The sequence below is a fragment of the Scomber scombrus genome, chromosome 12, assembly GCF_963691925.1.
Source record: "Scomber scombrus chromosome 12, fScoSco1.1, whole genome shotgun sequence".
Classification (NCBI taxonomy): Eukaryota; Metazoa; Chordata; class Actinopteri; order Scombriformes; family Scombridae; genus Scomber; species Scomber scombrus.
Window position 1 is genome coordinate 11,695,658 of NC_084981.1, and position 12,029 is coordinate 11,707,686.

Consider the following 12,029-nt stretch of genomic DNA (forward strand, 5'->3'; position numbering starts at 1 on the left):
ACAGCTTTCCACTCTTCTCAAAAGTCTCTTGCCTCCTCTTGAATGAAGTTCATTCCTTTTGGAATAAAAGTACTAAATAAATCATGAGAAAAAAAATCATGCTCTTTGGAGACGCAGTTGGAAAACATCATGGGAAATATAGCGCTTTAAATACAAAGGCATTCAACAGTACTAGTTGTATTCAAGTGAGGATCCCTCTTCATGGAGAAGCACTACTACAACTGATCTTCTTTCCCAGTGTTCTTCATCCAAAATGCACTTAAAACTCAATTTAACTTCAATTACATGACATGTGATGTCATACTCATACATTTCAAGTATCAGTCACTGTGTATTATTATAGTCCTATCTGTGTTTTGAATCATTCAAGTAACATCAAATTATTCAAGATACAGAGATACAATGAATAAGATGAGCTTTCAGACCAATCAAGAGGTTCTTTGGTCTCTCCTGGCTCTCATCTTTATGGCTGACATCAGAGATGCTGTACTTCACACAGGCTTCACAAATGAAGCTTTTCTGTTAGAAATATGCACCACTGGAGATTAAGAGGCATTTTGCTGCTGTGTTGAAACACAAGGTGATGCAAGGTAGTATATGTTGTGTTGGGCAAACTGTTCTGGTGGAACTGCTCCTGTGAAAGACACAAAGTTGAGGTGGTTTCAAAATGGCTGATGCTTCTGAACCACATAACACACATTGGAGATGTGGGAGTGGAGAAAGGTGAAGAGGAGCAGCTGAACGATGCACGGTAGGCGAGCACAAAGGGTGAGCCTTGGACGGACAAAAGCAGGAGAAGAACACCATGCAGGATTCGGTAAAAGAAACTGTTATTTTGAAGCCAGAATACTGTTTTGAACAGTACGTTTGAGCAGCTGCAGGGAGTAGAACATACTGGGTCAGTTCCTCCCACTGCCAACTAGGTTTCCAAACAGTGGTGAGATGAAACTTCTTCGATACTGCAGGATGAGAGCGATCCTTGAAAGGAGTGCCTTTGGACAAGGATTCAAAGAAAGGAGGAGGTTTCACAGGCAGGGGCTGCCCAATGTATTGTCAATGTCATCCCATACACCAATGTTATAAAAGTAATATTTCAAAGAATCTAATACTTTGACAGGCAGTGAGGACCACTCTGCAGTCCCAACAAAGAGCTGGTTTACCAAAAACTGGTTGTGGTTTGCTTAGGTGGCAGGCACATGTCGCAGGTTGTATGGAGATCTGCTGCTTTGACATTTGTTGTTTTTAGATGCAATACTTGGGTAAAATGGTAATTTATACAGCCAAGAACAGGAGTTTTGATGGCCTGATTGGCAAAATAAATGCATGCACATTTTACTGTGCTGCTTTGCAGTGTGGAGGAGGAATAGATTTTAAATAACTTTACTCTCACCATATCATATGGTAAGAGCAAATGTATTTATCACAAATGTTTAGCTGAATTCAAGAAGCAAATATTCTTGCATTCTCCATGACGGTGACACCTAATGATGCAACAAAATCCAATGGAAAGCAGAGCAGGAAGCTGCCAGTGCTGACCCTTCCAGGGTATACAGAGGCATTAATGTCCAAATGAATGCTTGGTATGTGATTACAAATAGCCAATGGCCTATAGTACAGCACGCAATGCATTTTTGTGAAAAGTGTGTCACATACAAAGTCAGTGAGGCAGCGTGACTTGAGTTGTCTGCATGAAGTTGTATTGAGGTTTCACTGCATTTAGTCCCTTGTCCTAAAACAACTGAGATCTAGACTTAAGCTTACACCACCTCTAGATTTCTGTCTGCGCAAAACATTTAACATGCTCCATTATATTAGAAACATTACTAGTAGAATATGTAATATAATGTAAGTTCACCATAATGAAAGAAAAAAAACCCAATAACTATTGTTTTCATATGAATCACAGAAAGTGTGGTTCACACAAATATATTTTCTAATGAACATTTTTCCCCACACCCTTTCTTACAACGTCTCTTAAATAGAGTGGGCAAGGGGGAAACATCCAGTGATATGTTCTGCAAGGGTGCTTGTGGGTGGCAGCCCAGCACCAAAGATTCAGTAAAAAGTATCTTTAAAGCCTATTAAGCAGGTTTCTTCCTTAAATCACTGAGTCAAGACAGCTGTATCGCTGGGACTGACTTTGGCCAAGACAGTGAGTGATCTGTGTGTGCTCTCCGCCCTAGCTGTCTACAGATAAGAGCCTGTTTTGAGTAGTGCTGCACATAAAGTCTATCTTTCATGCATAAACACTTAAGAAGTCAGATGAGGTCAAGGACAGTGTTGAAGGACTGGTTGACCTTCCCATAATGGAGAAAAAGGGAAGAGTTTGCATTGTCTTATCCCTTTGTGCATATGTTTAATATTACTTGGAGCACACAGCTATGCTCAGACATACTAAACAGTTGTTTGCTTGCTATAAAGACTGACTGGCATGCTCCTCTTGAAACTGAGGCTTATTCATTATCTTTGTGAATGTGTTTTACAACTCTGTCTAGATACTCCTGTGGATATACTGCAGACATACAGTATGTCCTATAATTTACCACATCTAAATATATCTACCAAACATGTCTGAGTGCTTATCCTGGTCTGCAATTAATTTGAAACTTGGGGGGCTTTCACACCAACAGAGGCACTACTGTAAAATAATGAAATGGGATGTCTTGGTGTGCAAAATGATTACCAAAAGCAAAGACACAACACTGTGGTGTATCAGTCATGTTCTCCTTCAAGGTACATTGGCCAAACTGGTGTGTTGCCAGATGAAGTTGCTTTGTGCTGTCAACAAAATTGAAGCTGAATTTTTGTGCAGGCAATACATGAAGCAATAAATGATCCCTCAGCAACAGAAATGCAGTGGTCTCATTGAAATGTAAAACAAAACCTGCTCTATAGTTTGTGAAGTTCATCAAGTGAACATCTTAACACTGATAAATGGCAAAATGGTGAATGGACTGTGATTACATAGCACTGTCCTACCTTTGGACAAGCACTTTGCAATTTTTGCCTTCATCCATTCACACACATTGATGACTGTGGAGCTGCCGTGCAAAGTGCTGGCCTGTCCATCGGGACCAACTTGGGGGTCAGTGTGTTGCTCAAGGATACTTAGACATATAGATGGGACTGAACCATCAACCTTGCAGTTGGAGGATGACCTGCTCAACCTGCTGAGGATCAGCTTCATCCATGGCTTCTTCTGTCCATAAATAAGGCAACAGGTTGTTCTGTTTTCCTTTACATATGTTTAGCATATAAAAGAGGAGAAGACCGAAAGTAAATTAAAGTCAATTTGTAAGCAGCTTCCGTCCAGTCTAAAACAGTACAACCCCCCCCCCCCCCAACAGAGCTTTTCCAAAACAGCCTCCAGAGTGAGTAAATCTTAAAATGCCTGCTTGGTGCTTCAGTGTGTTTGGGGTAAACAAAGCTTTTGCAAAACAATGATGTAAGCTGCTCAGTGAGGGTCAGGGCTGTGTGCCAGTAAAGTTAAGAAGACAACCTTTAGTTGCCTCTAACTTTCTCTGTGCTCGTTCATTTTAAATGTCAATATACAGTAGCAGCAGAGCTGCTGTCATTAATCTGAATTTATGTTCATTTTGTCAGATGACGTCAATTAAAAAATAATGATTTTGTCATTGCAGTTCAGCAACTTGGGAGTGACTGTTGGTTAACATAATAAATAATGTGGATGCAAATGTAAATTTGAACAACTATATTGTAATTTCTGTCATATAAAGAGAAGGAGAGACTGAATGGATCAGCACTCAGGAGAGTAATCAGCAAAGATAGAAAAGATAACTGCATATCTTCTAACTTTTTCTGTCACACTTTGTCAATATAAGCAATCATCCAGCACAGCTGTTGTCATTAACCTACATTTATGTTGATTTTGTCAAACAACATCACAACCACATGTTATTATTTGGTCAGCTGGGCTGTCTGTCTCACTACCTCTGGTGCTTGCTATTTGCGAACTGAAAAGAGGATGAAGAGGAAGGGATTTAGTAATTTGAATATGTCACTGTGTGCAGAGGTCTCTTCAAAAACAACCTGTTTTAGACGCAAATCGTTTTCGCACTAAAACTGTGTTTCAAAATTTAGACGGCTTAATGTAGAATATGTAAAGCTTTAATTGCACAGCTAATTATACTCAATCAGACTTGTCATGTGGCATGTTGTCAAAATGACAATGTCACAGCAGGAGTTGGTGCAGTGGAGCCCCAGTTTGAGTAACTCTAGAGCCATGGTCACAGTTGGAGCTCTCTAACTCACCAACCTGTTGCTTGACAGGTCACTGAGAACATAATAGATTTGTCATTATGCCAATAATTACAGGAACTCCGTCTGAACGTTCAGTCTGTATTTTCCAAGTTGGAATGCTAATAAAAATGAAGATCTAACCAAGTCTTTCAAATTATTACATGATAAGACTACTGTACAGTGTGAAAAAATAATGACAAAACAAGCAAAAACTTTTTTCCAAGGCTAATCCCTTCTTTTTGCCTTTTTAAACTTCATACATACAGTATGTTCAGCAGATCAGAGGTGTGATGTCCAAAATATAAACTGTAGAAGGCTCTTTCTTTGAGTTAGTATTTGAATTGGTAGTAATAGTAAGAACTAAATTTGCTTCTTTCGCCAAATACTGAAATGATCTAGTTCTCTCTTTCTCTGCCTCTGCACATGCTGATACTGTTAATTAGAGTACTCTCTAATACAGTGAATACCAAAAATATTCATCATTTGTTTCTAAGTACAGAAAAAAAAATACATCGCTCCTTCCTGCCACTGGGAAAATCACAATGTCCATGAGTATCTCAATTTGCAAGTCAAGGTAGCAAAAATCAATATTATGTTCATATAAATGACATCTCATTGCAATCATTCACAGAAAGTCACCTGATGAAATCTAAACTTTTTTAAATACTTTAGTACAAGCAAACAATCTTTTTTTTTAAGAGATGTTTTAGATTCTTGCCGCAGTCATCCTGGATGTCATGTTCAATAGCCTGAGTTTATGCGAGAGGGGAATATTCACAGTGTCAGTGCAGCGCCCAGCAGGGTAGTTTACCAGACACTCTGTCTTCTAGTCACCACTTTAATTAGTATTTTGTTGTGGAGAAACAACAGCTTCTTATTTCCTGTCAACATGCCCCTCTGGGCTACCAATTAATAAAAACACCTCAAAGACTGGGTTCTCACCACTGCACTGCAACGAGTTCTAGATGAGACTCTGATTACAGCAGAGATTACAATGAAGGCAACTAAATGTGTGCAGCAGTTGTGTTAAAATCTGATCTGACCGCATGCTGTTCACTGACACAAAAATATTGTCCTGAAACTTTCTAAAAAATCTTCATCTCCAGCTGATTTTGAGTTGTTGAGGGCACAACAGATCTCTGTCACACCATATGAACAGCGACGTGGTCTTATGAAGCAATCTGACATATGTCAGACACCGCTGCTCCTCCATACTAATGCTATTGTGCCAGCATGAAGCTACATCACATAATAAGCAAGTGACATGCTTCCTCACAGCTGTATGCTTTGGTTTACCATCAGCCAAGTGAGCTATTAAGTCGTGCCTGTGTGTGCAAGTCAAACTTATGAGCCTTTGGTATTCTACCATGCCAGCTAAAAGATGTTAGTGATTCTACACCGCTTCCTGCAGAGACCTCACTGCTTGAGCAAAGTTACAGACATGTTACAACATCCACTGTGGGGGGATAGGAGACCTGGTTTCCATGCCAACAGCCTTCATCCACATATGGCCACTGCTTCCTGGCACAGAAACCTATTTAAATTCAACCCAATCAGCATGAGGAAGTTATTGAAAATAATTAGGCCAGATAGTGACCACTAGTATTGAGTTAAGATGAGAAAGAAGTGGATGAATTGAAAGTAACAGGGACAAAAACAGGAACAAATAATACATCATCCTTTAATGTTTCTGTGATCTTGAGGGATAGTCCAACTTTGTTTCTATCTAGAACAGAAATAAGTGCTGATCCACATCCTCCTATTTGCTGCAGTTTCAGGGGCTGGCACATACTGTATTATAAGCTTACCAAATCATTGTTTTTGGTCTATTCATGGGATTTGTTCACAGCAAGAAAAATGTAGAACATCATCAAATTTATTATTTAAGACTGTTAATATGAGCATACTATATCCACAATGACTCTTATGATGTTTTGTGTATATATTGTACTGCATGTGTACACGAAAAGTGAGTGTTACTTACTTGATCATAAATTTGTCCTTTTTGTAATGAAATTAATTCTTTATTTTTTACATATTTTCTCAAAAGATAACACAGAATAGTCACCTGATTGTACATTGAAGTGGTGCAATTCTTGTAAGCACATTTGAGAGGATGGCTACTGAAGTGAACACACAGAGGCACTTAAGACTGCTTCTCTTATGTCTTGGGGCACAATGGCTGTTCAAAGCTAGGCCAAGCGTTCAATACACACTGAAGCCCAAATATTTTCAGATCCATAGATTTGTTTCGCTGAGCTGCATCAAAAGAGGACCACATTCAGGGCAAAGAGAACATTACTTCGATGTGACAGCAGGCTGTTTACTCCAGTGCTTCATACCCCCCCTTGGCCTCAGTACTGGACTGGGAGTCTCCTTGTATTGATTGAAACCAAACTAAGTGGTCTAATCCTTGCGTGCCAGCACAGTAAGATGGGACACAATTGTCTGCTGTGCTGCTTGTCTGCCTGGGTGCTTGTGTGTGTGTGTGTGACACCAGTGTCCTATTTTGTGTTAAAAGGAAACCCTATGAACATACCTGAATATTTGCAACAGACTTAACTGGGACAAATCATTGCTCATGTAAATTATATTATGCTATTCTTGACTAACTTGACTGGGACAATTTAGACACTGGAGACAGAGAATCATAGTAAAATTGGTATTGCTTCTGACAACACTGATGTATGCTACAGCACTGTCATGATGCCATTCCATAACTTTAATAGACTGCATCAGTGTTCAGTGGTTTCACCTTATGCTTATTATCACAGTTTGTGTTGTTTTGTTTTTAATTTTATCATGGCCGAGCATGCTGGTATTTATTCTCCTCATCACATTTTGATTTCAAGCGGTACTTCCTTAGGAATAGCATCTCCTTACTTCAAACCTGTCACGAAAATACAGTCTGTGGATTGTTTTTCTCTTTTTGTACCTTTCTTAGATTTCCTAGATTTTGAGCACCTTTTTAAAATATTCATTTGTATTCTTGCTTTTTTGAAGAGACGCAACAAATATGTCAGTGTGCGTGCTACAGAGTCGCTGTCTTTTAGACCACAAGAAGAGGAGGCACATGACAGAAATAGGATCCTTCTACCTTCTTCTGTATGTGCTCTAGAAATATCAGACCCATGTTCGCTACAGATCATATAGTAGATACCAGCCAGGGGCTCAGACAGGTTATTCTCAAGGTACAAAGACACAAGAATGAGCTATGACTCAGACACATTAGAAATCAATGAGATGAGCTTGTCTTTGCCCCTAGGGCAGAGACAATGGAGACTAGACCCACACATAACCTTCATTGTTGATACAATATTGACATGGCACTAATAGCTCTGGCTATAGGACTGGGTAGAAGAGCAACCAGGCGATACCAAAATTGCGTGAAGGCCAGGCATACCCGTGGCTGTAGCCTCTTCTCGACCCACTTAAGGTCAACAGTAAACACCATTGTGTTTGTCTCTGTACATTATCCTCAGATGCTTGACGACTGCAGGCAAACTCCCTCAGGAGGTCTAGACTAGAGTTTAAGTCTCATAAACACAGACACACACGCGGCGGCCAAGCCAGCTTCTGAATGAAAACTAGAACACTTTTTCAAGCCCCAGTGGACATTACTGAGAAAACAAAATGCAATATGGCAATATTAACTCACTCTAAGCTTCGAGGAAGGCGCTGGTAATTTCTGCATGGTAACGTAGAAAAACACCAATTACTTCACTTCACATACACATACATACAGTTTGTGTCTCTTGTCTCAGGGAATAGCTAATTAATGTTCTACATGCCAATTTATTCCTACTGGCATCAAAAAGTGCTTGTAGATGAGACCAAATACATGCTTAACACCATTCATAACTGTCCTAAATCATTAGACATGCATGATGAACTGAGAGAAATCTGATTCATCTTGGCCACTGTGCTTTGTGTGCTTTATTTTTCTTTTCATTCCCAGTTACACTGACTATGGGTATCCAGTGGGGATAATTGGTTCTATAAATACATCTCTAAGACACTCTGTCCATAGTTCATTCAAAACAAGTACTGGCACATCACTGGGATGAAGTGTTGGGGAGAAGATGATCTAAAGATTGTTTTAAGATCAGTGTCATCATTTCGCCAATCATTCTGAAGTGAAAGGTGCAACGCTTTACTGCAAAGTTGAAATACTTTTATCATAACACATTCAAGGCACAGTCAGAAAATAGTCGATTGTTCTGAAAAATGAAACCCAGTGCAAAGTAGAAGTGGCTACAGGCACTTGCAATACGCTCGATCTATTACAGACTGTTGAGGAAAGGTAGAAATACTTGAAAAGATAGTCAAACAAAGGCTGATATACATTCATCCTTTCTTTAACTAAAGATACTTTTTTAACATGGGATATTGAAATACCCAATATGTTAGTCCACATCTCCCCATAGGACAAAACAGTTTGAAAGCTGTATGTGTTTAAAGGATTTAAAGGACTTGCCACTCAACTTGCTCATTTACCAAACATTTGGTCATTTTGTGTAAGTATTTTGCAGTGATTTGAGCTGAGATTGTAAACGATCAAATACTGCATAACAAATAAGCAATTAGGAAAATATACATCATTTCAGATTTTATACCCTAATTTACTTTTGGTTAAATTATATACACACTCGTATACATTTAAATCAAATGAGAATGTATGAACAAATGTTTTGGGGGTTTTTTTGTCAGTCAAAAACATATCATCATATCATCTCACATCATCATCTTGAAATAAATACTAAAAAAAACCCTCTAAGAGCTGCTATTTGTCTATGTAAAGGTAATAGTTCCTAAAATAGTAATTGACAATGTATTAACCAAAATCATAAAACAAACAAACAAAAAAAGGACAATAAATAAAACCAAACTGATTGCATTATAGCTGAATGTAGTGATTTAATCTTGTAGAAAAAAAACTGCTTAACAGTGGATTTACAGATAACTGCACACAATTATCAATAAATAATATTTGGAACAGAAGGATTTACATTTTAAATTGACTTAAGCTGATCACTGAGACAGTGTTTTTCCATCAGATATAATAATAGCTCCCTTATGATTTGGGACTGACACCCTGCACCCTGGCTGTAAATGTTGTAGGGCCAAGGGCTGTGAAATGGAGTTTTTCTCCTTGTAAGAAGGCAAGGTGCCAAGACTACCCACTAGAGAAATATCTAGAAATACAGCAAGCTCCCAATGTAAGTTGCTTTCTCAGAGACCCATCGCTCTGTTGTAAATTGCCTGCATTTCAGCTTATGCAAATATATCTGGTAAAAAGTGATATTTTCCTCAGAATTGCTTTTCTCGTTCTTTTGCCGCTCCTTCCTCCTCTATCCCCATGACAATCCATCAACACAGATAAAACCCAAACATCTCTGGCTTCATTTTTTCTACTCATAGATTTTCCTTGGCAGAGTAAGGCCGCCTTACATCACTATTCTGAAGACCAGTTCAGTTCATCCACATTTTTTGTGGTTACATATTGCTTCCCATGAGCCTATACATTGATCCATCCTATTGTTTTGTCAGGTCAGCAGGCAGATTGAGACCAGTTTCAGTAACTACACTCAGCAGGTATAGAGATCTTTTGCTCAAATAAAATATATGCATACATGTCCTGTGGGCCACTCTGCTCCCAGAGCTGTAAATTAGGTCTATGGGTCAGCTAGAGATGAATATGTATGACAGGAAGAAAGGAAATTTTTTTTCCAAACGGCATTTATTATCTCTATAATGCTCAAGGAAGGTTCACTAGGAGTTCGCCATCAAATATATCCCTCAATACCTCCAGCACAGCCCTACTCCTCTGTTGATTCATACACGGTCTGAGGAATGAAAGGGAGAGTAAAACCAGCTGAGGAGGGCTGAGATCAAGACGAGCTACATGGGCATCCCCTGGTCTGGGAATTCAGAGCTGTAGACACAAGGTTTTTTCTTCAGCCTCGAATAATTCTCCAGTTTGAAGGGTTTGTCACTAAAGAAGACAACACCATTGTAATTGTGTATCTTCAGTGAACAAAATAGAGGCAAGACCAATGAGAGAAGGTAGACAGGAAAGTACATGGCATAGTGGCTTAGTGGATGACAGGTATCTGTCAATTATTCAATTGATGAGGCTATTATGCCAAAAGCTAGCTGACATGGTCAGTCAGTGTGGGTAAAAATTAGATATACGAAGATTCTTACCAATCTCCACTGGTAAAGGCGTTAAAACTGAAGCAGTGGCACAAACATCCTTTCATGCTGAGACAGGAAAACAAGGTGTTTAAATTTCTGTCATTTCTGTGAGTTACAAGTTACATAAATATAATGCACAGAGCATAATTATACACAGCTAATGTACTTTGCATTGCTGTGTAGCCAGCTAAGCCGTTAGCAATGATAGCTTAGTTGTGCCCCGCCTTTTTTCTGATTATGTCACAGCCTACCACAGCTTCCATGAAACAAATCTTCAGGGCCACTAGCTGGGCTGATAATGTTAGTTATTTTAAGATGTTGGCTCAATCACAAGAAATGTTTAAACTAGGACATGAACACCAAATCTAAATGATTTAAATGTGTCACAGACACATTACTGCAGGTCAGTGTCAGTGAAAGTGCACATGAACGATCATGAACAATGGCCAGTCAGAGATCGCCTCATCAGTTTGTGCTTAATCTACAAGGGGAAAAAAGCTGCCATTGCCTTTGTTCTGTCCTCACACTTTGTAGTGTATTTTGACTGGCTGCTTAAAGTCTTCCCAATCAACAACCCGAGGTTATTAAACATTATGTGGTTTTGGATAGAAAGGTGAAGAACTCATGTTACCTGAGTTACATTGATACAATTAGACCATAGTTAGGCCTACTAGTTAACAAAGTTGTACTTCATAATGTAATTCTGCTCAATCAATTTAACCAGATAATACAGTTTTAAAAAGACAGAATGCAGTCATTATCTTGATTTTTCAGGAAGAATCAGTTAACAATACATACTCATGTTTTAGTATCTGTGCCACAGAAGTGCAAATTGTGGTTCATATCAAGTAAGTCCATCAGCAGTCATTTTGCAGAAAATTATTAGTTACTGACCTACTGAGTAGTTAGCCATTGTATTGCCATTGTATTATGAGTTTTGGGGATTTTCCATCATGTCTGCCTAATCATAGCAGGCATCTGATATGGTGATCATTTTTAGACATTTGAGTGGCTGGAATATTCATGTGCTGATTATATGCTAAATCAAAATCCTCCCCCCTGCTCCAATAAATTGTATAAATGTATAGCCAGCTCACATCATAATTTTTTTTTTAACCAAAAGTCTATTTAAAATTACTTTTCTAAAAAATGTTCTCAGCCTCAGCCTGGTTAACAGTTCAGCCGATGCCCCTGATGAGCTACTCTCGAACTCACATCTCACGGACAGAAGAATCCTTTGAGTGTTATCATAGGCAGCAGATATGTTCATGGTATAAGGCTGCACAGGAATCTATTAACACTTCTTGTTGACAACAAAAGATGAGGTCTTATCAAGCTGGTAGAAGTGACACAGAATGCATTAACATTTATGGTGCTGTCTCCTCTACTTTTGTGTCATCTCCAGAGTGCCCACTCTGTTCTTTTTTCCTTAATGCAGTTCAGCACTTTGCCCATTCACCCCTTACTGTGTGATCCACCGCAGAAGAACATAATGACCAAACAAAATCCCCTGTGCATGTTTTGCATAAGAAAGTAGCCCATTTCCTAAAGGTGTACGGACATTAGGGTAG

The 12,029-nt window shown here is 38.9% G+C and overlaps 1 protein-coding gene across 4 annotated transcripts in view; it reads right to left on the reverse strand.

The window, feature by feature from the left end:
- Positions 1 to 12,029, reverse strand: part of LOC133991452 (neurexin-1a) — a 257,056-nt gene that overhangs the window by 112,871 nt on the left and 132,156 nt on the right. The gene's annotated exons all lie outside the window — the stretch shown is intronic.